Source organism: Rhineura floridana, chromosome 1 (assembly GCF_030035675.1).
Source record: "Rhineura floridana isolate rRhiFlo1 chromosome 1, rRhiFlo1.hap2, whole genome shotgun sequence".
In the NCBI taxonomy this organism is placed as follows: Eukaryota; Metazoa; Chordata; class Lepidosauria; order Squamata; family Rhineuridae; genus Rhineura; species Rhineura floridana.
Window position 1 is genome coordinate 16,237,430 of NC_084480.1, and position 17,662 is coordinate 16,255,091.

The window sequence follows — 17,662 nt, forward strand, 5'->3', positions numbered from 1 at the left end:
TTATACAGTATGACTTGCAGGGATGTGCAAGTGTGCTTCGATCTGCAAGAAAAGAAAACAAGTGCTGTTAGAACAGCTGCTCAGTCTGCTACCACTGGAAAAAGAACCACCCAGATGGTCGTTCAAAATATTAAAACAAATGCCTATTAATAATTAGTAGCAAAGTAGCATTTCTAAGAGTGGTGGTTCCCTCCTTCTCTTCTTCTTATATGCTTATGAAACTGCCAGGCCTGCAGTGCACTCCTCTGACAGCAAATAGAAAAACACTTTAAAAATAATTCACAAAAAATAATTAACTTGCCTTTTGTTATAGCAAAGTACTTCCACGCAAGGAAGAGAGAGTATGGGCCACATATAAAGCAACACAACCTTTCTGGCTTTCCTAGTAGTCAGGGTGGCATTTAAAAGTATCTCATCTAGAAATTGGGGAGGGGGAGAGACAATGTGTACATCAGAATGATTATGGTATTTCTGGGCCATGCAGAAAACAGGCATGGCACACATAAAAAGCCAGGGGTCCCCAATTCCACTTGTTACGCTCACTATGGCGAGTGTTCCATTGCTGTCTCATCCATAAATGACAAGAGCAGCCCCAGTCTTCCTTTCCAGCTTGGAGTAGGCAAGCAAATTGTGCTGAGCTGTGGATGTGAAGAGTTATTACAGGAAGATCCCCACTTCTCTCCCTATCTCCAAGCTGGAGATGAAGGTTGGGGTGGACACTTGGTGGTAGAAGTATTACTGAAGTTCTGGACAACTGCAAGGATGATCCTCACCTGCCCCCTCTCCGGTCAAGCTCCAAATGTGAATCTGGGGAAGGGGTGCAGGTGATTGTGGTGTAATGTCAGGGGGTATGCAGGGTCCAGCAGCCATACATTTTGGATTGGCTATGAAGGCCGGCCAGAATTCAAGAGCCCTTGTACTGAGCACAAGAGAGGCAAATTATCCGAAAAATCTGAACATGGGAGAGTTTTGCACTGAACAGTAAATATGGAGGCCACGATTCATACTTGATAAATGCTTCTAGTTTAGTGATAGCTTAGAGGTCATGAGCCCTACGGTTCCAACAGGGGCTGGGTTGGGGGGTGGTAATGTTTGACAGACGAGGAGGAGGAAGCAGAGGGTGCGAGTAGCTGGGACAAACCAGGAGGGAAGATGAGGATCTAGACCCTCTGATTCTAGATGTTAGGGAAGAGGAGGCAGACTCGCTGGCTCTCTCCCCTGCCTCACCCCAAAAGTGGGACGCTTCACTGGGAAATGGGGAAGTCATCCATCAGTCAGGAGAGGCAGCGGGGCAGGAGGTGGAGGAGCAAGGGGGACAGGTCACTGTTCTGTTCCCAAGGGCTTGGCGCCGCCTTAATTGGCACAAGCAGATGCAGCCCCCCTGCAGAAGTGCACGCCTGCAAGCACAGTATTCTGGTGCGGGATGAAGGTCATGCAAGTGAACTCGCCATGCATTGCCTTTTCAAAGCTTGGTGGGAAGGGCGTGGCAGCTGGTTGGGAAAGCTTGTTGCTCAGTCTTGCATGCTGGACCCTGATTTTAGGGTAGAAACACACTCATTGTTCTGCCAGTTCCAGTACGTCTCTCTCCACCTCTCTCTTCCGAAAATGGGGGCACACAACAGTAGTCAAACCCCACCCCTTTTTACTGTAAAACCTGGTGGGATCAGCTTGGGTGAGCTTTTTTTTTTTAAAAAAATTATTATTGTTGTTATTGTTATTATTATTGATGTTGTTGTTGTTGTTATTATTATTTACATTTGTATACCGCTCCATAGCCGAAGCTCTCTGGGCAGTTTACAACAATTAAAAACATTAAAAAGAAATATACCAATAAACAAATTTAAAAACATTTTTTTAAAAAACCCAAACAATTTTTTTTAAATTGCTTCAAAGAGATTTTGCAATTGATCGGCAGATCAACCTGTTCCCCCTTCAGGTGAATGGAAATGCTTTGCTGTAGGCGACTGGTGTGTTCACAGCCTTAGACTCTTGCACTTTGATCCGTGTCACACGACCTTACTGGTAGACCTGTTTTGTACCTTGAATAACTCACTCTCTCTCTCTCTCTCTCTCTCTTTCACTTGAAAGCAAGTGCCTTTGTTGTGGTATTTTGGGACTGTGAGCCAGGATGCTAGAGGCTGTATTTTTATATTTTCTATTGTTATTGATGATGACGACAACAATGCAAGTCTCACTGGGACTATGTTGGATCTGTTGTTTTATTATTTCCAAAGGAGATACATCAAATAATTATCTGACCCATCCTCTCCACTTTGATGTTATCACAGTATCAAACTGACAGGGTAGCTCAGTTTCTGGGCTGAGGGTTAAGTGATTCTGTAGTAAATAGCATCTGTTGATGCTGTAGGAAGGGCTGTAGTTCAGTGGTCGAGCATCTGCCTTGCATGCAGAAGGTCCCAGGTTCAATCCTTGGCATCTCCAGGTAGGGCTGAGAGATACTCCTGCCTGAAACCCTGGAGAGTTGCTGCCGGTCAGTGTAGACAATACTGAGCTAGACAGACCAGTGGCCTGACTTGGTATAAGGCAGCTTCCTATGTTTCTAAATGTTGTCCTGCAAAGATCCAGCTCCTAAATTTATGTTGATAGTAGAAAAGGTTGTTAGAAAATTGTGTATTTGATCACAGTGCCTTCTTCAGGAGTAACCATGCCTCCCTCGTGTGCGATGTGCTCATAGCTTTCCATACATACCAGTAAATCGGATGCTGCTTCAGCCCTCAGTCTTGCCCTTCCACTAATACTTCAGTCAGGGTTTTCACTTACATTTATAACAGGGGCGGGCAACCTTTTTCAGCCCAGGGGCCACATTGCCTTCTGGGGGTCCATATGCTAGTGGTGGGCAGGGCCAGAGGCAAAAGTGGCTGGAGCAATTATGTGAAATTTACCTTTGTTCAGCAGGCTAGTTTCAGCATACGCTCACAGACGCCTCTCTATCCTCCACCAGGCAAAATAAGAGGCATCCTCAGAGTTCAACTCGTTCCAGCCAGGCAAAACCACTCATGGACTGGTGAGAGATGTGGCCTGTGGAGATGGGTGTGGCTGGAGAAGAGGTATGGCCTGAAAAGACTCTCAAGGGCCAGACAGAGTGGTCTGGAGGAGCACATTTGGCCCCCAGGCCTGATGTTCTTCACCCCTGTCTTATAAAGTCAAGTTTTTGCCTTGTTTTTTTTTAAATAAACATGTTAAACCTCCTTTGGAGACTGGAGAGGGAGATGTGTTGGCAATGCCATAGGCACTCGCCAATGCGCCCTCAATAGTTGGCTCTTCCTAGGTTCACACTTGAACCATGGGAGAAACTTGCATAAATTATTTTTTTCAGGGCTCAGCTTGACACAAAAGAAAGGTGCATTTGTCTCGAATGCAGTGAGGGTGCTTCACGCCAGCCCTTTCGCTCATAAAATGTCACATCTCTCTTGACGCTCTTCTGCATGTTGAAGATGTTCCATGAAAGGTCTTTCCATGTGTTCTCTGTCTCTTAGATTCATGAGGAAAACTACAGGAGAAAGGTCTCTAATGAGGAAGGGAGGAGGTAGTGAGGAAGAAAGCCCTCAAACTCCACTTGAAAGCTAATTAACCCTCTGCTCTTCAAGGGAAGTGAAGTGGGCAGAGGCGGATGCCTCATGTAATATCTGCCACATCCTTTCAGTCTTTTCCAAATGCCACTCATTTAGCATATTTCAGATTGTGCCTGTGAAATTAACATAACAAAAAAGTCTGTGAGGCAAAAACCAAACCGAAATCTGCCACTGAATTCCCTCCACCCACACTTGAATGGGGAAAATGTTCTTTTAAATGAAAACCTTCATATAGTGACAGTAATATCTCAAACGACTAGTTCGCAAACTTTTCATCTGATGTGGTATATACCGATGTTTTAAAGAAATTAGTCATGTGCACATCAGCATCACAGGATTTATTTCATTACTTCCAGAGAAATGTGCTACATTTCTATGCTGTGCGTGAGGGCCCTATGGTGCCCATGGGCGCCACATGGAGAATCCACCTTTAACCACTACACCACAATGAAGAACAGCTCCACTTGGCTGCTGAGGGAGAAAGTAGAGACAAAGTGGTCCCATCCAGTCGATGGGAGAAAGTGGTCCCATACCCAGTTGATCACTGCGCTCTGCAGGTGAGGGTCTCCTGCGGATACCATCTTATCAGGAGGTCCATTCTGCACAACATAGGAAACGGACCTTGAGTGTGGCAGCACCTACCCTATGGAACTCCCTACCCTTAAATATTAGACAGGCACTATCTCTGTTATCTTTTCGGCGCCTGTTGAAGACCTTCCTCTTTCAACAAGCCTTTTAAGTAGAGCCCTTATCCCAGTCTACATCTGTGGGAATTGCTTTTTAATATGTTTTAAAACTTTTTTTAACGATATGTTTTTAACCTTTTTTAAAAATGTCTTGGAAGCTTTTAAAAAAGTTTTTAAAGATGTTTTGTGTTAATGTATTTTAAAGTCTGTTTTCATGATGTTTTAAAGTGTTTTTAGTGCTTTTGTTTGCCGCCCAGGGCTCTTACTGGGAGGAAGGGCGGGATATAAATCAAATAATAAATAAATACCCCCCCCATTTGTAGAATGCTGTCCCTAGGGCTGGTGTGTGGAATCTTTGACCCTCCAGCTATTGCCAAACTACAACTCCCAGCAGCCCCAGCAAACATGGTCAGTGCTCAGGGATGATGAGAATTGTAGTTCAGTAACATATGGAGGGGGGAAAGGTTCCCCACCCCTTCCCTAGGGAACCATGGCTGGCTCCATCATTTTTATTTACCCTGGCTGTTGGTGGTTAAGTTTTTGAGATCATACTTGTGTCTGATTTCCCCCTTTACTGTGATGCTAATTAAACCAGAACTGTCACTAGAAGCTAAAATGATGAAACTGAGATTATCATACTTTGGACACATAATGAGAAGACCTGATTCACTAGAAAAGACCATAATGCTGGGGAAAACAGAAGGGAGTAGAAAAAGAGGAAGGCCAAAGAAGAGATGGATTGATTCCATAAAGGAAGCCACAGACCTGAACTTACAAGATCTGAGCAGGGTAGTTCATGACAGATGCTCTTGGAGATCACTGATTCATAGGGTCGCCATAAGTCGTAATTGACTTGAAGGCACATAACAACAACAACAACAATCTTTTAATGGGAGCAGGGTAGGGTCCTTTTTATTGTATTGGGGGATGAGCACTTTAGGGCTGTTTTTTTTGTTTTGTTTTTGCTTGTTCTTTTCCTTAACTTGCTTTTAAATTGGTTTTTATCTGTTTGCATTTTTATATTGTTTTGAGACCTTTTTTGTATAAAGCAACAAATACAATAATAAAGAAATAATATAGAATTATGAGAAGCAGCAACTGGGAATGCTAGTGTTTTGCTAAGGTTATACTGCTACAGAAATAGGACTAAGGCTGTGTGCACACTAGGAATGGGATCAGCTGGCCGGTGCTGGTTCAAAAGCAGTCTGTCAACCTAACAGGCTGGTATCGATTCAAGTTTGATCTTTGTCTGCAAGCTACTGCTTTTACCAATCTGTTTTTTTTCCCTCAGAAAAAATATTGATATTAAAAATTGATATTCTTAAAGGCAATATCAATATTTTTCAAGGAAATGTTGATATTTTAAAAGGGAATTTGAATAAATTAAAGGAGATATCAGTAAACTGAAGGAAATATTGATAAAATATTGATATTATCAATATTTTACACATGGAAATCTGCTTCGGAAAATAGCCATGGAAAATCACTACATAAAAATCTGAACTATACTGAATAAGCGAATTAATGGAAAATTCACTTCCAAATCCGAATTGGGTGGAATTCTAGCTCATCCCTAGTGCACACCATACCCTTAAAACACATTTAAAGCAATGGCTTTTCCCAAAGAATCCTGAGAACTGTAGTTTGTTCAGGGTGCTAGGAATTGTAGCCCTGTGGGGGGTTAAACTACAGTTCCCAAGATTGTTTGGGGGAAACAATGTGCTTCAAATGTGCTTCAAATGCATGGTGTGTACGTAGCCTAAATAAAGCTTTGGCACCACGTGGTTTGACTTTATTGATTATACTAATCATCAGAGCATGGATGGTCCCCGCCATCGACCTATGCATGGCAGTGGATTCTGTAACACCTTCTACTCCTCTCCCCTTCCCCCCACCCCAATGTGGATGTCTCTTTTCTTGATAGCTTTTTGCTGTCACTTCTGGACAACCTAGAAATTAAGCGACACTTACATTAGACCGTGCCTCCTATTACAACAACCCATTCTGTATCCTGATTCGCCCATGTTTTTTCATTCTATATTTTCTGTGTATCTTTATTGTTGATCGTATTCCTGTTTTTCTCTTTGTGTCTTAGAGATATTTAGTTAAAGATGCTTTTTGAAAAATAAAAGTTTTCGAAGGACTGACACAGACCAAACCGATTACAGCCAAGGGCTTGTTACTGGGACCACATTTGACTGTTATGCTGCCTTGACGTTACTTCTTATCCATCCACCTCCGCACGTAAGGCTATTTAGAGAGACTCTTCCTTAAGTACAGATAGCTGGCTAGAGTCGTCTTCTCTGCTTAGCTCACCACATAGCACCGAAAATGCAGCATAGACGGGCCACCCGTTTTAGTACTGTGCCTTTTTAATCCCTCTCCCCTCCCAGGTTAATCCATCTAATCTCATTATAGCTGTAGGTGGTTGTTCTGGGCTGCTGCTTTAACACTGAGTTCCTTGGTACAACCTTTGATTTTTCAGCGTGTCATGTGAGCTGCTAAAAGTCACTGGGTATATACAGTGTGTTCTACTCTGTCCTATTTTAGGATTTTGACTTACGATGCCAGCTATTTTCTGCTTTTCTTTTAAAAAATTTAATTCCTTTTAAAGATTGTGCAGTATTATTTATTAAAACACACACCATACATGGAAGTCCGGTTGAGGGAATGATGTTTCATGAAAAGGCAAATCTGTGTACCGTATTCCACACTGATGCCATTGGGTCTAGGAATTTCTGCAAGTCTGTTCCAAGGTATTTCAAGAAAATCTTAATCAGGGTGCAGGGCCTTCTTGGAAGCCATATCCCTGCTTTCTAACCGCTAATATGTGAAGATTGTCTGTAGGTACTTAGGAGGGGGACACATTCTGCACATTCTCAGAGGCACCCTTGTAGTTTCTTGTAATCTCTTGTAGTTTCACACATGTTAGTGCTGCTAAGGTTTAGCTACATAAACAAGGGCTGATGGAAGCTGGGGTCCAACAACATCTGGAGGCCACAGATTCTCCATCCCTGATTTAACCTTTTTCCTACTCCCCACCATGGGCAAAAAGCAGCCTGGAAGTAATATTGATTGGGAAAACAATGCAGAAGGAAAGGAGCAGAGACTCCCTTCCCACCTTCTGCTTTAATTCACACATACCCAGTTGCAGTTCACTGTTTCTAAAAGACAGGAGATTGAATCGTAGATCTCATATGTAACATGATTTTGGACGTAAGGTTCTTCAAAGTGGGTGGAGATAAGGTTACTCTCTGAAAAATTGTCTTCCAGAAATATATCCTGACATAGATGCCACTGTTTCTGGAATTTAAAAGTTCCTAGTGGCAAGCTATTTAGAGCAGCAGCTCCAGTTATATAAAAGATTACAAAAGATAAAGAGCACCTTCTGGCTTAAGAAAAGTTATTTTAGAGACTCTGTTGCAGTTTGGGATGAAAATTCAGTTAGGTTACTGGTCCCAATAGTATAAAGTGGGGGGAAAGGACATCTGTCAGCAATATGGATGATCTGGAAAGGTCCTCACTGCATTCAGACTAAAGGTAGCTTTCCATGTCAGAGCTGGGTCCTGCATTAGAGAGGACAGTCCTCTATCTGAAGGAATCCTCTGTTTGAAGGCCACGGCTGTGAACACACTTGTTGCCTACAGCAAAGCGTTTCCATTGGCCATACCTGGAGGGGGAATGGGTTGATCTGCTGTTCAGCTAAGAAATCTCTTTGAAGCTGAATTTCTAAAAAATGCACTCAGGATTGATCCCACTAGGTTTTACAGTAAAAAGGGGTGGGATTTGACTAGCGCTGTGTGCCCCCTTTTTCAGAAAAGAGAGGTGGAGAGAGACGCACTGGAACCAGCAGAACAGTTAATGTGTTTCTGCCCCGAGTCTGGTTTAAACATAAAGAACCCTCAGAAGAGAGGCCAGCAGCAGCACTTGGACAGCAGACTAAGTGCAATTTTGGTTCCTTGCTATGGTGAGATGCATTCCATTTCTATTTAAATTATAGCAATTATTTCTAAATGTTTGTGTATGCATATAAATTAGCACATGCAAATTTTATGCAAACCGTTGTCCTTTCTGAGGAGGGCAATGAGTAACTGGCCAATCTACTTCGGATTCAAGGTCTGGCAGGGGGAAGCACAAGGAACTCCGTTCCGCAAGTTTGCACAGACGTTGAGCTCTGCACGGTGTTGGTTGGTGTGCTTTGGAGTGCAAGTGATATCACCAAGTAACCCCCATTCCTAGAACAGTTTTGTATTTATTTTGTTTATGAATCGCTTCCCTTGAAGCATCTCTAAGCGATTTCACAAGAAAAACAAAACAATTTATGTTTAAAAACATACAACGCTTAAAAGCACATAAACCACAGTAAAACATAATTCCATATATGAAAGCAGTTAAAGCAATGGTATATGCAAACAATTTGGGGAAATGCTATGGCTCAGTGGTAGAGCATCTGCTTTGCATGCAAAAGGTCCCAGGTTCAAGCCCCAGCATCTCTAGGTAGGCTTGGTAAAGAACCCGGTCTGAAGCCCCGGGAGAGATGCTGTCAGTCAGTGCAGACACTGCTGACCTAGATGGACTAATGGTTAGACTGGGTATAAGGCAGCTTCCTGTGTTCCTATATTTAAAAAAATTGTATATATAAAAGACAATTTCAAATCTAATACAGATATCAATTTGAATAAAAATCTCCACTTGGAAAGCTTGTTGAAAGAGGTCTTCTTCTTCATCTTCGTCATCTTCTAAACAAACAGACAAAATAGTAGGGCAGTTAATGAATGGTTAAAGACATGAATGTTCTTGGGTCAAGGGGCGATTTTGACTCCTGAGCTGGTGTTTCGATTTGCTGGTATGTGTGTCTGTCAATGTTGCCCTTCCCTTCCCGCATAGATGAGCTGATGGATGTTCACGGAGAGAGCCCAGACATCTTGGCAACAGCAGGGGACTCTGGGGAGGGAAGAAAAGGTCTTATTTAGGTACCAGCTGCCCAAGAAATGTGACTCAGGATTTCATCATGGAACTGTCATGAAGTAGTTTGAATAATTCATTGCTGTGGGTGTAATTCTCTTACCCATCACCACCTATCTGCATAGCTAAGATGACAAGACCTGCCTCACTGATGCGTCTTGGCTATTTATCTTCTCTCACAGAAAGTGTGAATAGTTGGAGCAGTCGACTGACTACAGAGCCTTTTACTGCACATTCCTAAACTTGTCTACTCAGAAGCAAGTCCCCATTGAGTCGACTGTGAGTATAGGCCGGGTATCATATATTACGTTCCATTTATATCCCACCTTTCCTCCAAGGAGCTCAAGGTAGGTGATTCTCCCCTACCCGTTTGATCCTCACAACAACCCTGTGAAGGTAGGTCAGGCTGAGAAATTGGAAATGGATGCAGTAACTTTCATTCTGAGAACCTTCCCTTTTATTTTGTTTAAAAAAATAACACAATTTTCTAGCTGTTAAGGCTTCAGCAATGGGCTTGAAAGTGCAGCTTTAGACTTGGTACACAAGCTGTGAACTCATTTATTACATTTATATCCCAATTGTCCTCCAAGGTACACATAACAGGGCATACATACACGGTTCTCCCTTCCCCAACTTTACCCTCACAACAATCTTTTAAGGTAGGTTTGGCTGAGAAATTGTGAAAGGCCAAGGTCACCCATTGGGCTTCATCGCTGAGGAGGGATTTGAACCCTGGTTTCCCAGGTCCTAGTCCAACAGTCTAACCAGTATACCAGACTGGCAGCCTTAGGCAATCATATCATTTCTATCAGAGTAATCAACTCCAAGTGCAACCCTAACCCTGACTACTCAGAAGTAACTCTTATTGAATTAAATGGGGCTTTCTCTCAGGGAAGCAGGGTTAGGATTGCAGCCTTACATATACATAGTGCAACACCTCAGTAAAGTCCTTTTAAGAATTCCAAATGAAGGTAACAGCTTCAGTCTGATAACAACGCTTAAAAGAAAATGCACCCATCCTTGCTAAGAGAAATTAAAATTCCTTTAAAACGTCCTTGATGTTTCTAGCTCTGCTCCTATGTCTGTTAAAAATAGGTCCACATGATCCAACTACACTGAAGGTATGCTCCTGTGGGTGGTATTCAGTGTTAGTTGTACTCAGAGTACACCCACTGAAGTTAACAGACATGACTAACTTAGGGTCATTGATTTCAATGAGTCTAGGGTAGGACTTGATTGAATACAACCCCATTTCACTGGAGATGTAAGGAATTGAACCTAGCTCAGTGGCAAAGCAACCGCTGTGGATACAGAGGGCCCCACGTGCAAACACTGGCATCTCCAGCTAGGACTGGGAATGCCCCCTGCCTGAAGCAGTGGGGGCCCACTTCCAGTCAGTGCAGACAATATGAGCTAGATGGGCCATAATATAACATAACACACCTTATTGTGTTCTTCTAAGGGTGCCCAGCTCCCCCTAGGTGTAGGTTTCTAAAGCCTTGAGCTTTTGCTTGAAGGAAAGACATGATGGAAGTTTCCTGAAGGAATGCATAGATCAGGTGTGGGGGAACCTGTGGCCTTCCAGAAACTGCTGAACTACAACTCCCATCATCCCTGACTACTGGCCATGCTGGCTGGGGCTGATGGGAGTTGGAAGTTCAACAACATCTGGAGGGCCTCACGTTCCCCCATCTGTGCCATCGATGGCCTGATGGTCTGACTCTGTATAAGGCAGCTTCATATGCCAAACAAGTGCAATGCTAGTACCAGGCTAGAGGATCAAGCATTGGTTATCCCTGTTCTGCTTGGCTGTGTGCGTTACACTTGTTTGTTACTCCAGCACACGGCATTTTGACTACCGTAAGTGGATATTGAGAAACAACCAGCCTCTTGGCAAATCCCTGTGCCTGCCTCAAGCAAAGGTCAGTATTCACTTAGTCTTCTTGCAGATGGTGATTTGTAGGTGCAATCTATCTAAGTTGTAATTGATTGGATTGATTTTGCTGCTGCAGTTGCCCAACAGGCCTCATTCCCAAACCTTTTTCTCGGGCTGCTCTGCTTTCCATGCAATAAGCACCCCCTTTTTATGGCTGAGATAAATAAGGCTGCCATAAATAGCTTCTGAGCATTATCCCCCCCCCACTTGCTGGTTGCAAGTGAGCAGTTCTTGTACGGCTCCTATTGATTGATAGGGAGCTTTTTAAGTTAATTAAGGGTGCATCCATGAGGCTCTTATTTTCACAATGGGAGGCACTTAAGCAATTCAGATTGTCTCTGCTTTTCCTGCTATCTAGCCTGGCACAGGCTGTATGTGGTTGGCCTCCCCATGTGAGTTACAAGTCGTCTGAGTGGAGGAGATGCTTAGTTCCTTCCTCCTCCTTACAGGTTCCCAGACTGCACTTTTGGTTGTATGCAATGGTTTTGAAGCTACAGTCCGGATAATACCGGAAGTACAGTTCTCCTGGACTGTACCCATTCAGAATGCAGGCAGTGGTGGGGTTTTTGCATGATTGACTGTTCTCCCACATTAAAAAATACATAAAGCCCCATTGCCTGGGGAGAGCTAGCTTGTCAGGGAGATGGATGCAACCTTGCTTCCTGACAGGCTACTTTTCTCTGTGTGTGGAAGTCAGGGTGGTGTTCTACTAATTCATCCCATCAATGCAAGGATTATCACTAGCATAATGGGTATTTCTCCTTCTCTCCCACCCCTCCGCTCCCTGCACCTCCTGCCCTCTCCAAATCTGCTCCGGAGGGTTGGGAGAACTCCTAGAACAGATTTGGGGAACGCATAGCAGGAGCAGAGGGGCAAAAGTCCTGTTGCTCTGGTAGTAATCCTGGTGCTGATGTGACTTGACCTAGTGCTACATTGAATACAACCCTGTGTTTCTTCTCTTCTTTCTAATGTGAAAGAGCTTAATGTATCCCAGGAAGACTAGTTGCTGCATAAAAATCCAATCCGCAATGATAGCAAATAAGCGAATTAATGGAAAATTTGGTACCAAATTCAAATTGAGCAGAATTCTAGCACATCTCTAATTATTACTCATTTTATTTAACAATTAGATTTCTTATCTGCCCATCACCATGACATCCCTGGGTAGATTATAACAGTAAAAATCCATTATTGAAATCAGTTAAAACAATTTGCTATCAGAAGAATAGGGTGGGTCCTTAAAATATATATCTCAGTTGTCAAAGACCGGGGTAAAGAGATGCGTCTTCAGCATATGATAAAAGGTATACAATGAAGGTGCCAGGCACACCTCTGTGGGGAGGGAGCCGCTGTAGAGAATGCTGTCCTGTGGGCCGCCACCCCACAAACATTTGAGGGTGGTGGAGCTACCATGAGCCCCTCCCCGCTGATATTAACACCTGGGACTGTCTTTAGGGAAGGAGGCAGTGTCTTTCTGACACACGCTGACTGGTCCTCAGCAGCAACAGCACCTAACTTTCTGCTTGATTTTGAAAGGAAATATCAATAAATGAAAGGAAATATTGATACAATTATTGCTGGTAATATCGATCATTTAGAGGCTTTTTAAAAAAATCTGTTTTCAAAAATAGCTGAGGAAGATTGCTACATAAAACTCAAATCCGCAACGATTGAGAATAAGCAAATTAATGGAATATTTGGCCCCAAATTTGAATTGGCTGGAATTCCAGCACATCCCTACCTCACTGGGGGCAGAGGCAAAATTGGGCGGAGCAATGAACGTACGTTTTACCTTTGCAGAGTAGGCTCCTTTTTGCACATGCTCCTTTCTGCCCTCCATTCAGGCAGTGTTGGACGGTGACCATTAGGACTGGTAGGCCAGAAAGCTGAGAGCCCAAACGGTCGGTAGAGTCGGATCCAAGAAATCCCACTTTTGTCCCTATCCTCTATCCCTGCTGAGTTCTGCAAGGGTAACACTGACACTGGCAGCTGACAGGCAACGACACCCCTGGGACTTGTTGTAACTAGGAAGGAAGGCAAGTGGGAGCCGGCTGAAGGGAGAGCGCCACATTTGCCCTAATGGACAAGGCCTCCACTGCATCCAGGCAAAAAGAGACATTATCAGAGCTCTGGGACACATTCTAGCCAAGCAAAAATACTCAGGGAGCCTCTGAAACAAGGCCAGCGAGGGCATGTGGCCTGAGAAAGAGGATGTCGCCTGGGGAGACTCCCCGGGGCCAGATGGAGGCTTGGGGGGCCACATTTGGCCCCTAATGCTGAGGTTCTCCATGCCTGTCCTGATGCATTTGTTCTGGGTAACTTGTGTATCAGCCTAGACTGAGCTTGCTGGATTTTGCTGGTTCTGCTGTGAGGCTAATGAGTGCCTCTGCTGGCTGCTGCTTCGTGCTCGCTCCTTTTACAGGTTGAAAGAGATACAGGCCTTCTTCCAGTGCTGCTGCGTACATAAGCAGATCTTCACAGATTCTCCTTCCCACGCCTGAAAGAAATCGATCTGGGGAAGGCTGTTTGCTAACATCACCTTGTTGAGCCCTGGACTATTGATGTTATGGCTGATAATTCCTCTCTGTTAGTGCTTCATTCAGCATGTGTATTTTATTCCTGTCTAGTTGAAGCAGAGGACTGTCTTTGGAAAAATGTGACCTTTGCCTTCTCTGCGCTGAGCTTCACAACACTGTACTAGACTTTAAAAATGCAACCAGCTACATCAGATGCTACGTTATCACTGAGAGGAGGGAAGATTGTAAACTTGGCATTTGTTGTGGTATTCTTAATAACGCTATTCAGTTGCCATAGAAACATATTTCTGAGTGTTTTCTGGAGAGAAAAGTTGTCCAGGGTGCGTAGGGAGAGAGGAAGCGACAGGATGGGGAAGCCAGGTTTGACTCAGGTCATATATACTGCTGAAGGATGGATTTGGTGCTATGAGTTGTAGTCAGCTACATCCTACTCAGAGTAGACCCCTTGACAAGTTAGTTGAGGCAGCCAATGTGGTGCCCTCCATTAGCCCTAGCTCAACATGGCCAATTGTCAGGGATAATGAGAATTAACCCACAAGATCTGCAGAGCACCATGTTGACTATCCCTGGTCTTGACTGATTTAAGTCCTTTGATTTCAGTGGGTCTTCTCTGAGCATGACTTAGTTACAAACCTAAGAGAGCAGGCTTTGAGCCACCTTCAAGTCATAGCTCGTAATCATGGTTTGCAGGAGAAGCACAAACCATAGTTTGCTAGTCGGGACCTAAGAGGAGTCTTCCTGGATCAGATTATCTATGTAGATAGATGGAAGGAGCATGCAAGCACAAAGCTCATTCATGCAACATGAAACCATAGCTGGTATTACGTGTGATCCAGCCCATTGACTAAGAAGTCATGGAATAGGTTACCGATGTCCTATTGAGGTCAGCTCTTCTGTTTTCAGTCTAGGAGTTCAGTGTCCTGGAGCTGTGCATTAATTGGCCCAGATTCAGAGTGTTCATTGAAAACAAGTAACAACACTTCCAGACTGTTGCTATTTTGAGGTGGGATTGAATCACATTCTGGTGTCATGTCCTTTAAAAGTTTACAAACTGCTTGCCAGTACAGGTGAAATACCAGCAAATTCAGGTTGCACAATTAAAACTTATTTGGAGCTCTTGTATAACAAACTCGCTCTCCCCCAACCCCCTCCGACTTTCTGTGATAAGGAAAGTGACAGGAAAAGGCAGTGGATTGTGTGGGATAACACTTGCGTAACACAATGTCGTCTAACTTTCCCACAAACAAATCAGAATGAATGCTAAATAAATAGCCAATGTTCAAACTCCCTGCAAACCTGTGCAAATCAGGTCAAATACTCAATAACAAGTCATCTGGAAGTGACCCTAGTTGATTTCTGTTTCTTGTATGATTCTTTCATGATTCTTCTAACTACTGGTTTAGTGGTCTTTTCCTCTTCTCAAGGGAATCAGGAAACTAGTTTTGCAGAGGGGGCAGCTAGAGGATCTTTTAGCAGAGAGTTCTGAGCATTCACAAAACTATAGTTCCCAGGATTCGTTGTGAGAAGCTGTGATACTTAAGCTAGTATGAAAACCGTGCAAGTTTTGTACAAAGGTTTGGAGGAAAGCAACAAATAACCAGCAAGAAAATGTGCTGGATACTGCACACTAAAATTAGCACACTCTTTGTATGTTTTCACTGTTCTGGCCGATGAGCGAAAAGCCACTGTCATCTATACTCAGCTGACTATGAACAGAAGAGGACAAGATGCTTCTTCTAACCTTCGCTTGCCAAATACAGATTTTTCATTGGCTGCCATCTTGATGAATGGGTGTGACTAAAAGAGGAGGGATGCAGCAACTAGATCACGGCCTGTCTATACATTTATACTATAGAAAAAAGTCACACACACACAAAAATATAAAAGTCAACAATCCCTGGTTTAAACAAGAAATGTAATGAAATAATAATAATAATAATAATAATAATGGTACACTAGCTACATTGTCCATTAAGGACTTAATACATTTCGTAAACCCATTTGCGGGATCAAAATCAAAGGGGAAGAAGTAGCTCAGTGGTAGAACAGCTGCTTTGCATGCAGAAGGTTCCAGCATCAACCCCTGGCATCTCCAAGTTGGGCTTGGAGTGTCTCCTGCCTGAAACCTGGAGAGCTGCTGCCAGTCAGTGTAGGTAATATTGGGTAGATGGACTAATGGTATTGCTCAGTATCAGACAGTTTCCTAGGCTTCTACTAGAGGGTATATTTTCACTGGAGTATGCAGTAGTTTAAAAATAATGAACAAGATAAATTATTCTTAGCCTTGCATTTAGAGGGATTCAAATGACTGCATAGCGTGATGCTTTTAACAGATTTTGTGAGATCATGGATGTTTGTAGAAATATTTGTAAATCTGATGAAGAACATTTTCCCGGCAAAGCTGCTTCTGTTCCTGCTGAGTGCTGCTCTTTACCAATCTAATTGGTACTGCACACTCTCTGTGTAGGTGGGTGTGATATACACAAGCCAATAATTGTGCCAAAATCTCAATGATAAAACAAGTGGGAGGAGGGCACCCAACACTTACTTATTTATTATACGTATACCCCAATGTCCCTCTAAGGCTGCATACACACTAACCCATTTGTAGCACATAAATGTAGTTTTTCCCCTCAATCTCGAATTGTTCATGATTGCCGTTACCATGCTGCTTTCAATCTAGATTGATTCTAGATCCTGCTGTCCTGGGTGTGGTGACTTGATACATGTTTGAAAACTCTTCCCTTGATTAGGTTATCCATACCTTTTCATCCCTGCACGTGCTCCAGGTGAATGAAGAAGGAAGTGATGATTGCAGTCTTGCTTTACGCCCACCCACGATGTCATTGGGCAGGTGTGAATACACCCCCCCCCATTGTTGGGACCGCCTACATGTGTTTTCAATTGGACACACTGTGGGGTAATACAGAATTAATCTGCAATGAGCTTTTGTTTTCAGAATGAAACCAGTTTCTCAAGAAAGCCCGTTTTAGGGGCAAAAAGGTCTAGATTTGTGTGGATTACATAGGAAAAAAGTAGTCTCCATTTATTCTAGAAGGGATTTTGTGTACATTGCCTGAGGCAGGGATGGGGAACCTGTGGCACTCCAAATGCTACTCTCCCATCATCCTAGACCATTGGCCATGATGACTGGAAAAGTTATAGGAATTATGTCAGTGCCTGTAGAGTGTGATATGAGGTGAGTGTGAGTGTGTTGGTTTAGAACGTTGATATCTTTTCCTTGTGTAAACCATTCTCAATAACCCAAATACAATGGAGCTGAATGTTCTACTGGCTTGAACTTGAACATTTAAAAGGAGATTCTTGGACTGAATACAATAAAATCAGTTCTTTTCTCTTTTCTCTTTCTGCAGTTAGAGGGTTTCTTACTTGCTTGCTCTTTGATCTTAAGACGCTATGTAGAACTTTACTTCACTCTCAAGGGAGGCTTAACGACTTGTTATCATTAAAGTCATTAAAGTCTCTGGAGCTTTTTTAGATAAAGAGCTTTATGACTTTTATGGGTTTAACAGTTCGATAAAATTATTTAAAAGCAGCTTAAACTAAGAGTTTAGAGTATGCTGCATTAGAGAGAAAAGAAAGGTTACTTGCCTCGTCGGCCATCTTACAGCTTCATACCTAGAACGTTGATATGTTTAAATATAAATGTGCTGATTTTGTAAGGGTATGTAGGAGTAAACTAAATTATTTTTTTTCTTTTCCCAATGGTAGTAAGACAAAATTCTGTTATAATGGGGGCTGGCTGTTTTAATTGTTTTGCTTTTTATTATACTGTGATTAAGAAATCTGATTTGTTTAATCTATTATGCTTAAAAATAAGCTTGTTTTAACATGTTTCTTTTTCCTTGAAACGTAGGGAATATTCTGTTTAGTCTATTATGTCTATTATGATTTTTTCTTGTATTTCTTGTACTTAATTTTATA

General features: G+C 42.9%; 1 protein-coding gene across 5 annotated transcripts in view; it reads left to right on the forward strand.

Annotated features, from left to right (window-relative positions):
- Positions 1-17,662, forward strand: part of MAPK4 (mitogen-activated protein kinase 4) — a 118,067-nt gene that overhangs the window by 21,664 nt on the left and 78,741 nt on the right. For 2 of the 5 annotated variants that reach the window (XM_061614476.1, XM_061614516.1), the window contains exon 1: positions 16,627-16,916. The exons of 1 other annotated variant lie outside the window; for it this stretch is intronic. The gene's annotated coding sequence lies outside the window, so the exon portion shown is untranslated. Of the gene's footprint in view, positions 1-8,169; positions 8,247-9,426; positions 9,524-16,626; positions 16,917-17,662 lie in introns of those variants that run through there. 2 more of the 5 variants (XM_061614491.1, XM_061614482.1) reach the window with 2 other exon arrangements.